Here is a 13,998-nt window from a genome sequence, read left to right as displayed (position 1 = left end):
CCTCCGGTGTCAGTGAGTTATATGATCTCATGGTCATAGGAATAAATACTTGACACGCAGAAAACAGTAGCAACAAAATGACACGATCAACATGCTACGTCTATTAGTTTGGGTCTAGTCCATCACGTGATTCTCCTAATGACGTGATCCAGTTATCAAGCAACAACACCTTGTTCATAATCAGAAGACACTGACTATCTTTGATCAACTGACTAGCCAACTAGAGGCTTGCTAGGGACGGTGTTTTGTCTATGTATCCACACATGTAAATGAGTCTTCATTCAATACAATTATAGCATGGATAATAAACGATTATCTTGATACATGAATTATAATAATAACTATATTTATTATTGCCTCTAGGGCATAATTCCAACAGTCTCCCACTTGCACTAGAGTCAATAATCTAGCCCTCACATCACCATGTGAATTACATTGTAATAAATCTAACACCCATACAGTTCTGGTGTTGATCATGCTTTGGCCATGGAAGAGGTTTAGTCAGCGGGTCCGCTACATTCAGATCCGTGTGCCCTTTGTATATATTCACGTCCTCTCCCACGACGTAGTCGCGGATGTGGTTGAAGCGTCGTTTGATGTGTCTGGTCTTCTTGTGAAACCGTGGTTCCTTTGCTAAGGCAATGGCACCAGTGTTGTCACAGAACAAGGTTATTGGATTCAGTGCACTTGGCACCACTCCAAGATCCGTCATGAACTGCTTCATCCAGACACCCTCCTTAGCCGCCTCCGAGGCAGCCATGTACTCCGCTTCACATGTAGAATCTGCTACGACGCTTTGCTTGGAACTGCACCAGCTTACTGCACCCCCATTAAGAATAAATACGTATCCGGTTTGCGAGTTAGAGTCGTCCGGATCTGTGTCAAAGCTTGCATCGACGTAACCTTTTACGGCGAGCTCTTCATCACCTCCATACACGAGAAACATCTCCTTTGTCCTTTTCAGGTACTTCAGGATATTCTTGACCGCTGTCCAGTGATCCACTCCTGGATTACTCTAGAACCTACCTGCCATACTTATGGCCAGGCTAACATCCGGTCTAGTGCACAGCATCGCATACATGATAGAACCTATGGCTGAAGCATAGGGGACGGAGCGCATATGCTCTCTATCTTCATCAGTTGCTGGGCACTGAGTCTTACTCAATATCGTACCTTGTAGAACTGGCAAGAACCCTTTCTTGGACTGTTCCATTTTGAACCTCTTCAAAACTTTATCAAGGTATGTGCTTTGTGAAAGTCCTATCAGGCGTTTTGATCTATCCCTATAGATCTTAATGCCTAGAATGTAAGCAGCTTCTCCTAGGTCCTTCATAGAGAAACTTTTATTCAAGTAATCCTTTATGCTCTCTAAAAACTCTACGTTGTTTCCAATCAGTAATATGTCATCCACATATAATATTAGAAACGCCACAGAGCTCCCACTCACTTTCTTGTAAATACAAGATGCTCCAACCACTTGTATAAACCAAAATGCTTTGTTCACCTCATCAAAGCGTTTGTTCCAACTCCGAGATGCTTGCACCAGTCCATAAATGGATCACTGGAGCTTGCACACCTTGTTAGCATTCTTAGGATCGACAAAACCTTCGGGTTGTATCATATACAACTCTTCCTTAAGGAAACCGTTAAGGAACGCCGTTTTGACATCCATCTGCCAGATTTCATAATCGAAAAATGCAGCTATTGCTAACATGATTCTGACGGACTTAAGCATCGCTACGGGCGAGAAAGTCTCATCGTAGTCAACTCCTTGAACTTGTGAAAAACCCTTTGCCACAAGTCGAGCTTTATAAACGGTCACATTACCGTCAGCGTCCGTCTTCCTCTTAAAGATCCATTTGTTCTGAATGGCCTTGTGGCCCTCAGGCAGTACCTCCAAAGTCCACACTTTGTTCTCATACATGGATCCTATCTCGGAATTCATGGCCTCCAGCCATTTGTTGGAATCTGGGCCCACCATTGCTTCTTCATAATTCGCAGGTTCATTGTTGTCTAACAACATGATTGACAAGACGGGATTACCGTACCACTCTGGAGCAGCACGTGGTCTCGTCGATCTGCGTGGTTCGACAGAAACTTGAACTGGAGTTTCATGATCCTCATCATTAACTTCCTCCTCAACCGGTGTCGCAATGACAGAGGTTTCCCCTTGCCCTGCGCCACCATCCAGAGGGATGAGAGGTTCGACAACCTCGTCAAGTTCTATCTTCCTCCCACTCAATTCTCTCGAGAGAAACTCCTGCTCGAGAAAAGCTCCGTTTTTAGCAACAAACACTTTGCCCTCTGATTTGTGATAGAAGGTGTACCCAACTGTCTCTTTTGGGTAACCTATGAAGACGCACTTTTCCGCTTTGGGTTCCAGCTTTTCAGGTTGAAGCTTTTTGACATAAGCATCACATCCCCAAACTTTAAGAAACAACAACTTAGGCCTTTTGCCATACCACAGTTCGTATAGTGTCGTCTCAACGGATTTTGATGGTGCCCTATTTAAAGTGAATGCAGCTGTTTCTAATGCATAGCCCCAAAATGATAACGGCAAATCAGTAAGAGACATCATAGATCGCACCATCTCTAACAGAGTACGATTACGATGTTCGGACACACCATTACGCTATGGTGTTCCAGGCGGTGTTAACTGTGAAACAATTCCACATTGTCTTAAGTGAGCACAAAACTCGAAACTCAGATATTCACCCCCACGATCAGACCGTAGGAACTTGATCTTCTTGTTACGATGATTTTCCACTTCACTCTGAAATTGCTTGAACTTTTCAAATGTTTCAGACTTGTGCTTCATCAAGTAGACATAACCATATCTACTTAAATCGTGAGTGAAGGTGAGAAAATAACGATATCCGCCGCGTGCCTCCACGCTCATCGGACCACACACATCGGTATGTATGATTTCCAACAAGTCACTTGCACGCTCCATTGTTCCTGAGAACGGAGTCTTAGTCATCTTGCCCATGAGGCATGGTTCGCACGTGTCAAGTGAATCAAAGTCAAGTGACTCCAAAAGTCCATCAGCATGGAGTTTCTTCATGCGCTTTACACCAATATGACCTAAGCGGCAGTGCCACAAAAATATGGCGCTATCATTGTTAACTCTAACTCTTTTGGTCTCAATGTTATGTATATGCATATCGTTATCAAGAGTCAATATGAACAATCCTCTCACATTCGGTGCATGACCATAAAAGATGTTACTCATAGAAATAGAACAACCATTATTCTCTGACTTAAAAGAGTAACCGTCTGGCAATAAACAAGATCCAGATATAATGTTCATGCTCAACGCAGGCACTAAATAACAATGATTTAAGTTCATCACTAATCCTGACGGTAACTGAAGTGACACTGTGCCGACGGCGATTGCATCAACCTTGGAACCATTTCCTACGCGCATCGTCACTTCATCTTTCGCCAGCCTTCGCCTATTCCGCAGTTCCTGTTTCGAGTTGCAAATATGAGCAACAGAACCGGTATCGAATACCCAGGCACTACTACGAGAGTCGGTTAAGTACACATCAATAACATGTATATCAAATATACCTGATTTTTCTTTGCCCGCCTTCTTATTTGCCAGATACTTGGGGCAATTGCGCTTCCAGTGACCCATACCCTTGCAATAGAAACACTCCGTTTCTGGCTTAGGTCCAGCTTTGGGTTTTTTCGTCGGATTGGCAACAGGCTTGCCGCTCTTCTTCGAATTGCCCTTCTTGCCTTTGCCGTTTCTCTTGAAACTAGTGGTCTTATTCACCATCAACACTTGATGCTCTTTACGGAGTTCAGACTCTGCGACTTTCAGCATCGCAAACAACTCGCCGGGAGACTTGTTCATCCCTTGCATGTTGTAGTTCAACACAAAGCCTTTATAGCTTCGCGACAGTGATTGAAGGATTCTGTCATTGATAGCTTCTTGCGGGAGTTCAATCCCCAGCTCAGCTAGACGGTTTGAGTACCCAGACATTTTGATCACATGTTCACTAACAGATGAGTTTTCCTCCATCTTGCAAGCATAGAATTTATCGGAGGTCTCATACCTCTCGATCCGGGCGTTCTTCTGAAAGATAAACTCCAACTCCTGGAACATCTCAAATTCTCCATGACGCTCAAAGCGACGTTGAAGTCCCGGTTCTAAGCCATACAAGACTGCACATTGAACTATTGAGTAGTCATCCTTACGTGCTAACCAAGCGTTCTTAATATCCTGATCAGCCGTAGCGGGTGGTTCATCTCCTAATGCAGCATTAAGGACATAATCCTTCTTCCCAGCTTGTAAGATTAGCTTAAGATTACGAGCCCAGTCTACAAAGTTGTTTCCATCATCTTTCAACTTAGCTTTCTCTAGGAACGTATTAAAATTCAGGATGACTGTCGCGTGAGCCATGATCTACAACACAAATATATTCAAAGTGGACTTAGACTATGTTCAAGATAATTAGAGTTTAACTTAATCAAATTATTTGCTAAACTCCCACTCAAAAAGTACATCTCTCTAGTCATTTGAGTGGTTCATGATCCACTTACACTAGCTCAAGTCCGATCATCACGTGAGTTGAGTATAGTTTCAGTGGTAAGCATCCCTATCCTAATCATATCATCTATATGATTCATGATCGACCTTTCGGTCTCATGTGTTCCGAGGCCATGTCTGCACATGCTAGGCTCGTCAAGCTTAACCCGAGTGTTCCGCGTGCGCAACTATTTTGCACCCGTATTATGTGAATGTTGAGTCTATCACACCCGATCATCACGTGGTGTCTCGAAACGACGAACTATAGCAACGGTGCACAGTCGGGGAGAACACAATTTCGTCTTGAAATTTTAGTGAGAGATCACCTCATAATGCTACCGTCGTTCTAAGCAAAATAAGGTGCATAAAAGGATTAACATCACATGCAATTCATAAGTGACATGATATGGCCATCATCACGTGCTTCTTGATTTCCATCACCAAAGCACCAGCACGATCTTCTTGTCACCGGTGCCACACCATGATCTCCATCAACGTGTTGCCATCGGGGTTGTCGTGCTACTCATGCTATTACTACTAAATCTACTTCCTAGCAAAATAGTAAACGCATCTGCAAGCACACACGTTAGTATAAATACAACCCTATGGCTCCTACCGGTTGTCGTACCATCGACGTGCAAGTCGATATTTCTATTACAACATGATCATCTCATACATCCAATATATCACATCACATCATTGGCCATATCACATCACAAGCATACCCTGCAAAAACAAGTTAGACGTCCTCTAATTTTGTTGTTGCATGTTTTACGTGGTGACCATGGGTATCTAGTAGGATCGCATCTTACTTACGCAAACACCACAACGGGGATATATGAGTTGCTATTTAACCTCATCCAAGGACCTCCTCGGTCAAATCCGATTCAACTAAAGTTGGAGAAACCGACACTTGCCAGTCATCTTTGAGCAACGGAGTTACTCGTAACGATGAAACCAGTCTCTCGTAAGCGTACGAGTAATGTCGGTCCAAGCCGCTTCAATCCAACAATACCGTGGAATCAAGAAAAGACTAAGGAGGGCAGCAAAACGCACATCACTGCCCACAAAAAACTTTTGTGTTCTACTCGAGAAGACATCTACGCATGAACCTAGCTCATGATGCCACTGTTGGGGAACGTCGCATGGGAAACAAAAATTTTCCTACGCGCACGAAGACCTATCATGGTGATGTCCATCTACGAGAGGGATGAGTGATCTACGTACCCTTGTAGATCGTACAGCAGAAGCGTTAGTGAACGCGGTTGATGTAGTGGAACGTCCTCACGTCCCTCGATCCGCCCGGCGAACAATCCCGCGATCAGTCCCACGATCTAGTACCGAACGGACGGCACCTCCGCGTTCAGCACTCGTACAGCTCGACGATGATCTCGGCCTTCTTGATCCAGCAAGAGAGACGGAGAGGTAGAAGAGTTCTCCGGCAGCGTGACGGCGCTCCGGAGGTTGGTGATGACCTTGTCTCAGCAGGGCTCCGCCCGAGCTCCGCAGAAACGCGATCTAGAGGAAAAACCGTGGAGGTATGTGGTCGGGCTGCCGTGGAAAAGTCGTCTCAAATCAGCCCTAAAACCTCCGTATATATAGGTGGGAGGGAGGGGACCTTGCCTTGGGGCTCAAGCAGCCCCAAGGGGGTCGGCCGAGTCCAAGGGGGGAGGACTCCCCCCCCCCAAACCGAGTTGGACTTGGTTTGGTGGGAGGGAGTCCCCCTTCCTTTCCCCCTCCTCCTTTTTTTTCTTTCCTCTTGATTTTCTTCTTCTTGGCGCATAGAGCCCTTTTGGGCTGTCCCACCAGCCCACTAAGGGCTGGTGTGCCACCCTCAAGGCCTATGGGCTTCCCCGGGGTGGGTTGCCCCCCCCGGTGAACTCCCGGAACCCATTCGTCATTCCCGGTACATTCCCGGTAACTCCGAAAACCTTCCGGTAATCAAATGAGGTCATCCTATATATCAATCTTCATTTCCGGACTATTCCGGAAACCCTCGTGACGTCCGTGATCTCATCCGGGACTCCGAACAACATTCGGTAACCAACCATATAACTCAAATACGCATAAAACAATGTTGAACCTTAAGTGTGCAGACCCTGCGGATTCGAGAACTATGTAGACATGACCCGAGAGACTCCTTGGTCAATATCCAATAGCGGGACCTGGATGCCCATATTGGATCCTACATATTCTACGAAGATCTTATCGTTTGAACCTCAGTGCCAAGGATTCATATAATCCCGTATGTCATTCCCTTTGTCCTTCGGTATGTTACTTGCCCGAGATTCGATCGTCAGTATCCGCATACCTATTTCAATCTCGTTTACCGGCAAGTCTCTTTACTCGTTCCGTAATACAAGATCCCGCAACTTACACTAAGTTACATTGCTTGCAAGACTTGTTTGTGATGTTGCATTACCGAGTGGGCCCCGAGATACCTCTCCGTCACACGGAGTGACAAATCCCAGTCTTGATCCATACTAACTCAACTAACACCTTCGGAGATACCTGTAGAGCATCTTTATAGTCACCCAGTTACGTTGCGACGTTTGATACACACAAAGCATTCGTCCGATGTCAGTGAGTTATATGATCTCATGGTCATAGGAATAAATACTTGACACGCAGAAAACAGTAGCAACAAAATGACACGATCAACATGCTACGTCTATTAGTTTGGGTCTAGTCCATCACGTGATTCTCCTAATGACGTGATCGAGTTATCAAGCAACAACACCTTGTTCATAATCAGAAGACACTGACTATCTTTGATCAACTGGCTAGCCAACTAGAGGCTTGCTAGGGACGGTGTTTTGTCTCTGTATCCACACATGTAAATGAGTCTTCATTCAATACAATTATAGCATGGATAATAAATGATTATCTTGATACAGGAATTATAATAATAACTATATTTATTATTGCCTCTAGGGCATAATTCCAACACATAACACATAGTAGGTGACTACAACTTGCAAGATAGGATCTAAAACACACATATATTGGCGACAACATAATAGGTTCCGATCTAAAATCATGGCACTCGGGCCCTAGTGACAAGCATTAAGCATGGCAGAGTAGTAGCAACATCAATCTCAGAACATAGTGGATACTAGGGATCAATCCCCGTCAAAACTAACTCGATTACATGATAGATCTCATCCAACCCATCACCGTCCAGCAAGCCTACGATGAGATTACTCACGAACGATGAAGTGTTGGGGAACGTCGCATGGGAAACAAAAATTTTCCTACGCGCACAAAGACCTATCAAGGTGATGTCCATCTATGAGAGGAGATTTGGATCTATGTACCCTTGTAGATCGCACAGCAGGAAGCGTTAAGAAACGCGGTTGATGTAGTGGAACATCCTCACGTCCCCCGATCCGCCCCGCGAACCGTCCCACGAACCGTCCCGTGATCCGTCCCACAAACCATCTCGCGATCCGTTGCACGAACCGTCTTGCGATCCATCTCACGATCCGTTCCGATCTAGTGCCGAATGGACGGCACCTCCGCGTTCAGCACACGTACAGCTCGATGACGATCTCCACCTTATTGATCCAGCAAGAGGGGGTAGAGAGGTAGAAGAGTTCTCCGGCACCGTGATGGTGCTCCGGAGGTTGGTGGTGATCTATCCCAGCACGGCTCCGCCCGAGCTCCGCAGAAATACGATCTAGAGGAAAAACCGTGGAGGTATGTGGTCGGGCTGCCGTGGCAAAGTTGTGTCTCAAAAACCCTCAATACCTCTAGTATATATAGGTGGGAGGGAGGGGAGGAGGCAGCCTCAAACCCTCAAGGTTTGGCCGAAATTGGAGGTGGAGGAGTCCTACTCTAATCCAACTTGGAGTAGGATTCCACCTTCCCACTTGGAAACTCTTTCCACCTTGTGTTTTTTCCTTCTCAAACCTTATGGGCCTTAGTGGGAACCTATTCCAGCCCACTAGGGGCTGGTTTATCTCTTCCCATAGCCCATGAGACCCCTTGGGGTGTGACACCCCTCCTGATGGTCCCCGGCACCCCCCCCCCCCGGCACTCCCGGTACACTACCGATGAACCCGAAACTTTTCCGGTGACCAAAACAGGACTTCCTATATATCAATCTTTACCTCCAGACCATTTCGGAGCTCCTCGTGACGTCCTGGATCTCATCCGGGACTCCGAACAACTTTCAGTTACCAACACCTATAACTCAACTATACCGAAATGTCATCGAACCTTAAGTGTGCAGACCCTCGGGTTCGAGAACTATGCAGACATGACCCGAGACACTCCTCGCTCAATATCCAACAGCGGGACCTGGATGCCCATATTGGATCCTACATATTCTCCGAGGATCTTATCGGTTGAACCTCAGTGCCAAGGATTCATATAATCTCGTATGTCAACCCCTTTGTCCTTCGGTATGTTACTTGTCTGAGATTCGATCGTCGGTATCCGCATACCTATTTGAATCTCGTTTACCGGCAAGTCTCTTTACTCGTTCTGTAATACAAGGTCCCATGACATACACTAAGTCACATTGCTTGCAAGGCTTGTGTGCGATGTTGTATTATCGAGTGGGCCCCGAGATACCTTTCCGTCACATGGAGTGACAAATCCTAGTCTTGATCCATACTAACTCAACGGACACCTTCGGAGATACCTGTAGAGCACCTTTATAGTCACCCAATTACGTTGCGACGTTTGATGCACACAAGGTATTCCTCCAGTGCCAGTGAGTTATATGATCTCATGGTCATAGGAACAAATACTTGACACGTAGAAGACTATAGCAATAAAATGACACGATCAATATGCTACGTTCATAGTTTGGGTCTTGTCGTGGGTATAAGCCTGACAGTAGATGTGTAGGGTACGAAAAGGATGGGCAGAGTCCCAGCTACGGCGAGGATGTATGAGTTCGGGCCCCTCTGCGGTGGAGGTAATAACCCTATGTCTCAGTGCTCAGGGAGCTTTGTTGTCGAGTGGAATAGAGAATACAATGAGTTGCTAACCCCTCTACCAGTGGGGGAGGGCGGCTTATATAGATTGCGCTGCCTTCCACAACGGTTCCGGTACAGGGGTGGAGTAGTGGGGATTGAATGCGTACGTTACAGGTAACGTATGCTCTAAATGCTAATAAATGCACCCGGAAACGTACGGCCGTTTCCCTCCAAAGAGGTTACGATGTACCGAGTGTAGCCAGTCGGTTAGCTTGGTATCCTCCGAATGCTAGTCTCCGACTGGATGGTTGAGGACCTGTTACCGACTGGATGATGGAGACTCCTTAATTCAGTCGGGACTGACTAAGGGCCATGTCCTTTGTGAGGGATAGTCCTTGGGTAGGACCTACATGACAGGCCTATGACCCTACCCTAGGACTATGACCCCATCATTAGTCCCCGAATGGATTGGGGTTGAAACGACGAAGCGGTGCTTGGAGTTTGGATCCGACTGGAACAGATTTGGCTTGGGCGTTGCCTGCCCGGATCCATTTTATCTTTTCTGACCAACGATCCGAGTGGAAGTACTCGCGAAACAGACTGTCAGAAGTCGAGTGCTTCTGCGGCATCTTTTGACGCGACCGGTCAACTGACAGCGGTTGATTTTCCGGGATCTCAAATTTCGGGTTCCGCGCGCTCAGCGGGGATGATGCCATCGCGCTCGAGTAGAGCCTGACGCCTCGATTCTCGCGCCTTCAACCTCTCCACTAATATCGCCGCGGTGGGTCGGGGCATAAGGTTTCGGGCCCACCCGCCAGCGACCCAGTCGGAGCCCTACTTAAATCTCGGTGGCGAGGGTTCTTCGTTACGCTCGCCGAATCTCTTGCCTTCGCCTGCTCCGTCTCTCTCGCGACCTCCAGCGCCTCTACACTCTTCCATACCCCTTCCTCCTGCGGGCTCGCAGCTTCCGCCATGACCAACGGTCAGACGAGCAAGATGGAGGCGAGGAAGAAGAAGGGGAAGGCGGCGGCTCCTGCTCAGCGGCGGCAGCGGCCGCTGCCGGCTGGGTGGATTCAAGGCGACTTCCTCCCCTCCACGGTGATGGAGGGGGATCTGCTGCAGCTGGTCGAGCACGGGATGATCGTGCACAAGACTTGGAGGCTGCCGGCGAAGAACGAGGTCGAGCCGGCACCCCGGGAGGGGAGCGCGTCTTGCTTCTCAGCCACGTCTATCGAGGTTTCTCCTTGCCCCCGCATCCTTTCTTCAAGGGCATCATGAATCACTTCGGGGCACAACTTCACCACTTTCCCCCGAACGTCATTGCCCATCTCTCTACCTTTATAGTTCTGTGCGAGTGTTTCATTGGCTGTCCTCCCCATTGGGGGCTGTTCAAGCACATATTTTCTGCTAGATCCCAGACCATCAAATGACTTAGCCAGTCGGATGATAAAACACATCTTCTCCAGCTCTGCATGGGTCTAGGTTTCCAGAAAAAGAGTCAGAGCAGTTATCCCGCCCTCCAGCTAAGTGAGTCGGTCAGGAACTGACAGTCGACGTGGTTCTACTGCCAGGATATCGCCTGCCCGAATGCTTCGACAGGGCTGCCTCCCTTTAGCTTAGATCGGCCCGCCCCACCTAAGCAACTCGCGCTCACGAGGGCGGAGAAGAACGACATCCAGCCTCTGGTCGTGGCGCTCGTAGATGTCGTCAGGAGGGGGGTCACTGGCATAGACTTGCTGGAGGTCTTCCTCGGTCGGCGTATCCAGCCCCTGCAGGCTCGCGACCATGCCATGTGGCATTATACGGGGCCCGAGGATTCCACTCGGACCAACGTCGTGGGCGTGACTGAGGAGAGGGTGACCTCGCGGGTGCTCCAGATCACAGGCCCCTGCGAGAATCCCAAAGGATCTCGGCGAGTGAAGCCCTTCTGCGCGGATAATCCTCCTCCGAATCAGGTGAGTGGCACTTGTCGAGTGCTCCTAACTGTCTTAATCTTATCGTTTGCTTGAATCTCTGTGTGACGTCTGATGTCGCCGACTGCAGTTTATGCAGGAGTGGACCAACTGGTTTTCTCCCATCTCGAACGGGAACCCGGCCGAGGAGGAGGAAGGCAGCCAGGAGGGCAGCGTGGAGAGCGCTGCATATGTCTCCGACAGCGGGGAGTCAGAGGAAGAGACCAGCGAGGAAGAGGAGGAAGACGAAGAGCAGGACTCGCCGCCTCCGCAAACAGAGCATCGGACCAAGCGCCGACACGAGCCTGCCGTTCCCTCGGCCCCTCCAGCATCTTCGAGTGCTTCGCCCACTGCCCTGGTGGTCCCGAGTGCTCGGAGCACCAAAAGGGCCAGGGATGCTGCCGCTGAGCCTGCGGGTCAGTCTTCCAAGGCGGCCAAACCGAGTGAGTCTAAACCTCGGAAGGCTCTGCCGCGGATGAGGGTTGCTGTCCCCGTCACCTCTACGTAAGTGTATCGATCCTCTAATTTCTTCTGATATCCGAGTGAATTCTTGTTCATTGGTCGAACGGATTTCACTCGACAGAGTTGCTACTTCTGCCACCTCTCCGGCACGCCAAGAAGATGACCCCATGGACACGGACAACGTCGTCTCATCCCAGCCAGGTGCGTTGTAGTGACTTCGAGTGTTTTATTCTATCATAGGTTCTGCCTCTTTCTTTTTCTGAGATATTGCGTCGTTCGGTCTATCAGGGGCGATTTGCATGGACAAGGGCGATCAGGGGAGAGCTGAACAGGCTGTAGAGCCCGTTCTTGAGGCCGCGCCGCCTGTTGCTGCTCTCGCCGCCAACGTGCCGCCGACTGAGGCGCTGCCGCCGACTGAGCCGGCGCTGGTGGTTGAGGTGCCGACTGGAGCGGACCTCGGGATGCCTCAGGAGCTTCCGACGATGCCACGCTCGTCGAATGTCGAGTTCAACATCCAGCGTCTCCTGGAGGAGCAGGTGGGAGCGGCCAAGGGAGCCATGGTGCAGGCGGAGCTGATGGCTGGGGAGGCCAAGAGGGCCTATGACTCCGTCGCGTCCTTGTACCAGCGGAGCCTGGAGCTACGGGATGATATCCGAGTAAGTGGGCTAGTAAGTATTTACTATTCTCTTGTAACCCACTGGGTGTTTTTGGAAAGCATCTGTTGTTCGCAATGGGTTCACTCTGAGTGAACCCAGTGGGTGTAGTCCCCGAGACTTCTGTCGAGTGCTTGCACCGGCAGTTGTCTTTATACATATTGTCTTTGCTTTGGTCAGGTCAGTAAATAACATGACCGAGTGCGCGTAGTTGTGGCACTCGGAGTGCACTTACTGTAAGAGTCCCCGAGAGTAATTTGTACTCAGGTCGGGTAGTATAGGCCTCGTAGGCGTAGGTGGTAACATGCATCTCAATAGGGCGGGCCTGCTTGAGTTGCATGCCAGTGGGGTCACTCTTAGTGAACCCACTGGGTGTAGTCCCCGAGGCCGCTGTCGACTGCTTGCGTCGGCAGGGGTCTGAAGAACTTAAACTTTTGTTGTTGGATTTTCTGATTGTCCCTTGGTGTTTGCTGGCGGAAAACTTGTGAAATGGGAACAGCCTATGAGACTCTCAGGGCGGAGAAGAATCAGTTAGCTGGTGAGCTTGATGCGGCGCTGCTTGCAATGGCTGGCATGAAGGATGCTCCGGCGGGACGAGAGAAGTCATTGGAGCAGGCGCATGAAGCGAACAAGGTGTTGACTGAGGAAGTGGAAAAGATGGGGAAACAGAGGACTGCGCTGATGGGTCAGATGGACGTGCTGAACAAACGGTGCAGAGCACAGGAGAAATACGTCAGCGACTGGGCTCGGCAGATGATGACGCGTCTGGCTGGTAAGTCTTGCTCTTTCCAAGTGGTTGTGTTATGCGCGTCACACTCGGCACTTATTGTATGCTTGTCCTGTTGTCGCAGATTTTTGCTTTGACGCTGAAGCTGAAGCGGCTGATGTAGAGCGGTCGATTCTCGAGAACGTTCCACTCGGCGAGGACGCCAATCGGGATCTGCTCCATGCGCACATCCGCATGGGCAAAGTTGGTCCTTTCATCGGTCGACTGAGAGAAGTCGTCGGCCGAATCGACAAGGAGCTTTGGCCAGAAGATGAGTCGCGGCAAGAGATGGAGAACCTGATGACCCGACTGGAGGAGATTCCGAACCGAGTGCAGTCGTGGAAGAAATCTGCAGCTCGTTGTGGTGCAGATGTTGCTCTATCTCTGGTCCGAGTCCATTGCAAGGAGGTGCGCGAGGATAAGTTGAAGACGTTGAAGGTGGCCAACACGAAGAAACTTCGATTTGAAGACTTCATGGAAATCTTCCTTGAAAGTGCTACCCGCATCGCCGACGGTATTGATCTGGACACGTTCGTAGAGCCCTCCAGTCCTGGTGTTAATCCAGATGAAGCGTAAAAACACTTTTATCCTCGGTATGCCGAGTGTTGATCTGTAAGAAACTTTGACCACTGCTGTTGGCCGTCACCTTCGTGGTTCGGTGTGGGTAAGCTTGATCCACACCGAACTACTATCTTTGGTT

The sequence above is a fragment of the Hordeum vulgare genome, chromosome 6H (genome assembly GCF_904849725.1).
Source record: "Hordeum vulgare subsp. vulgare chromosome 6H, MorexV3_pseudomolecules_assembly, whole genome shotgun sequence".
In the NCBI taxonomy this organism is placed as follows: Eukaryota; Viridiplantae; Streptophyta; class Magnoliopsida; order Poales; family Poaceae; genus Hordeum; species Hordeum vulgare.
The sequence above is the reverse complement of the archived record's forward strand: the minus strand, read 5'-3'. Positions refer to the sequence as shown.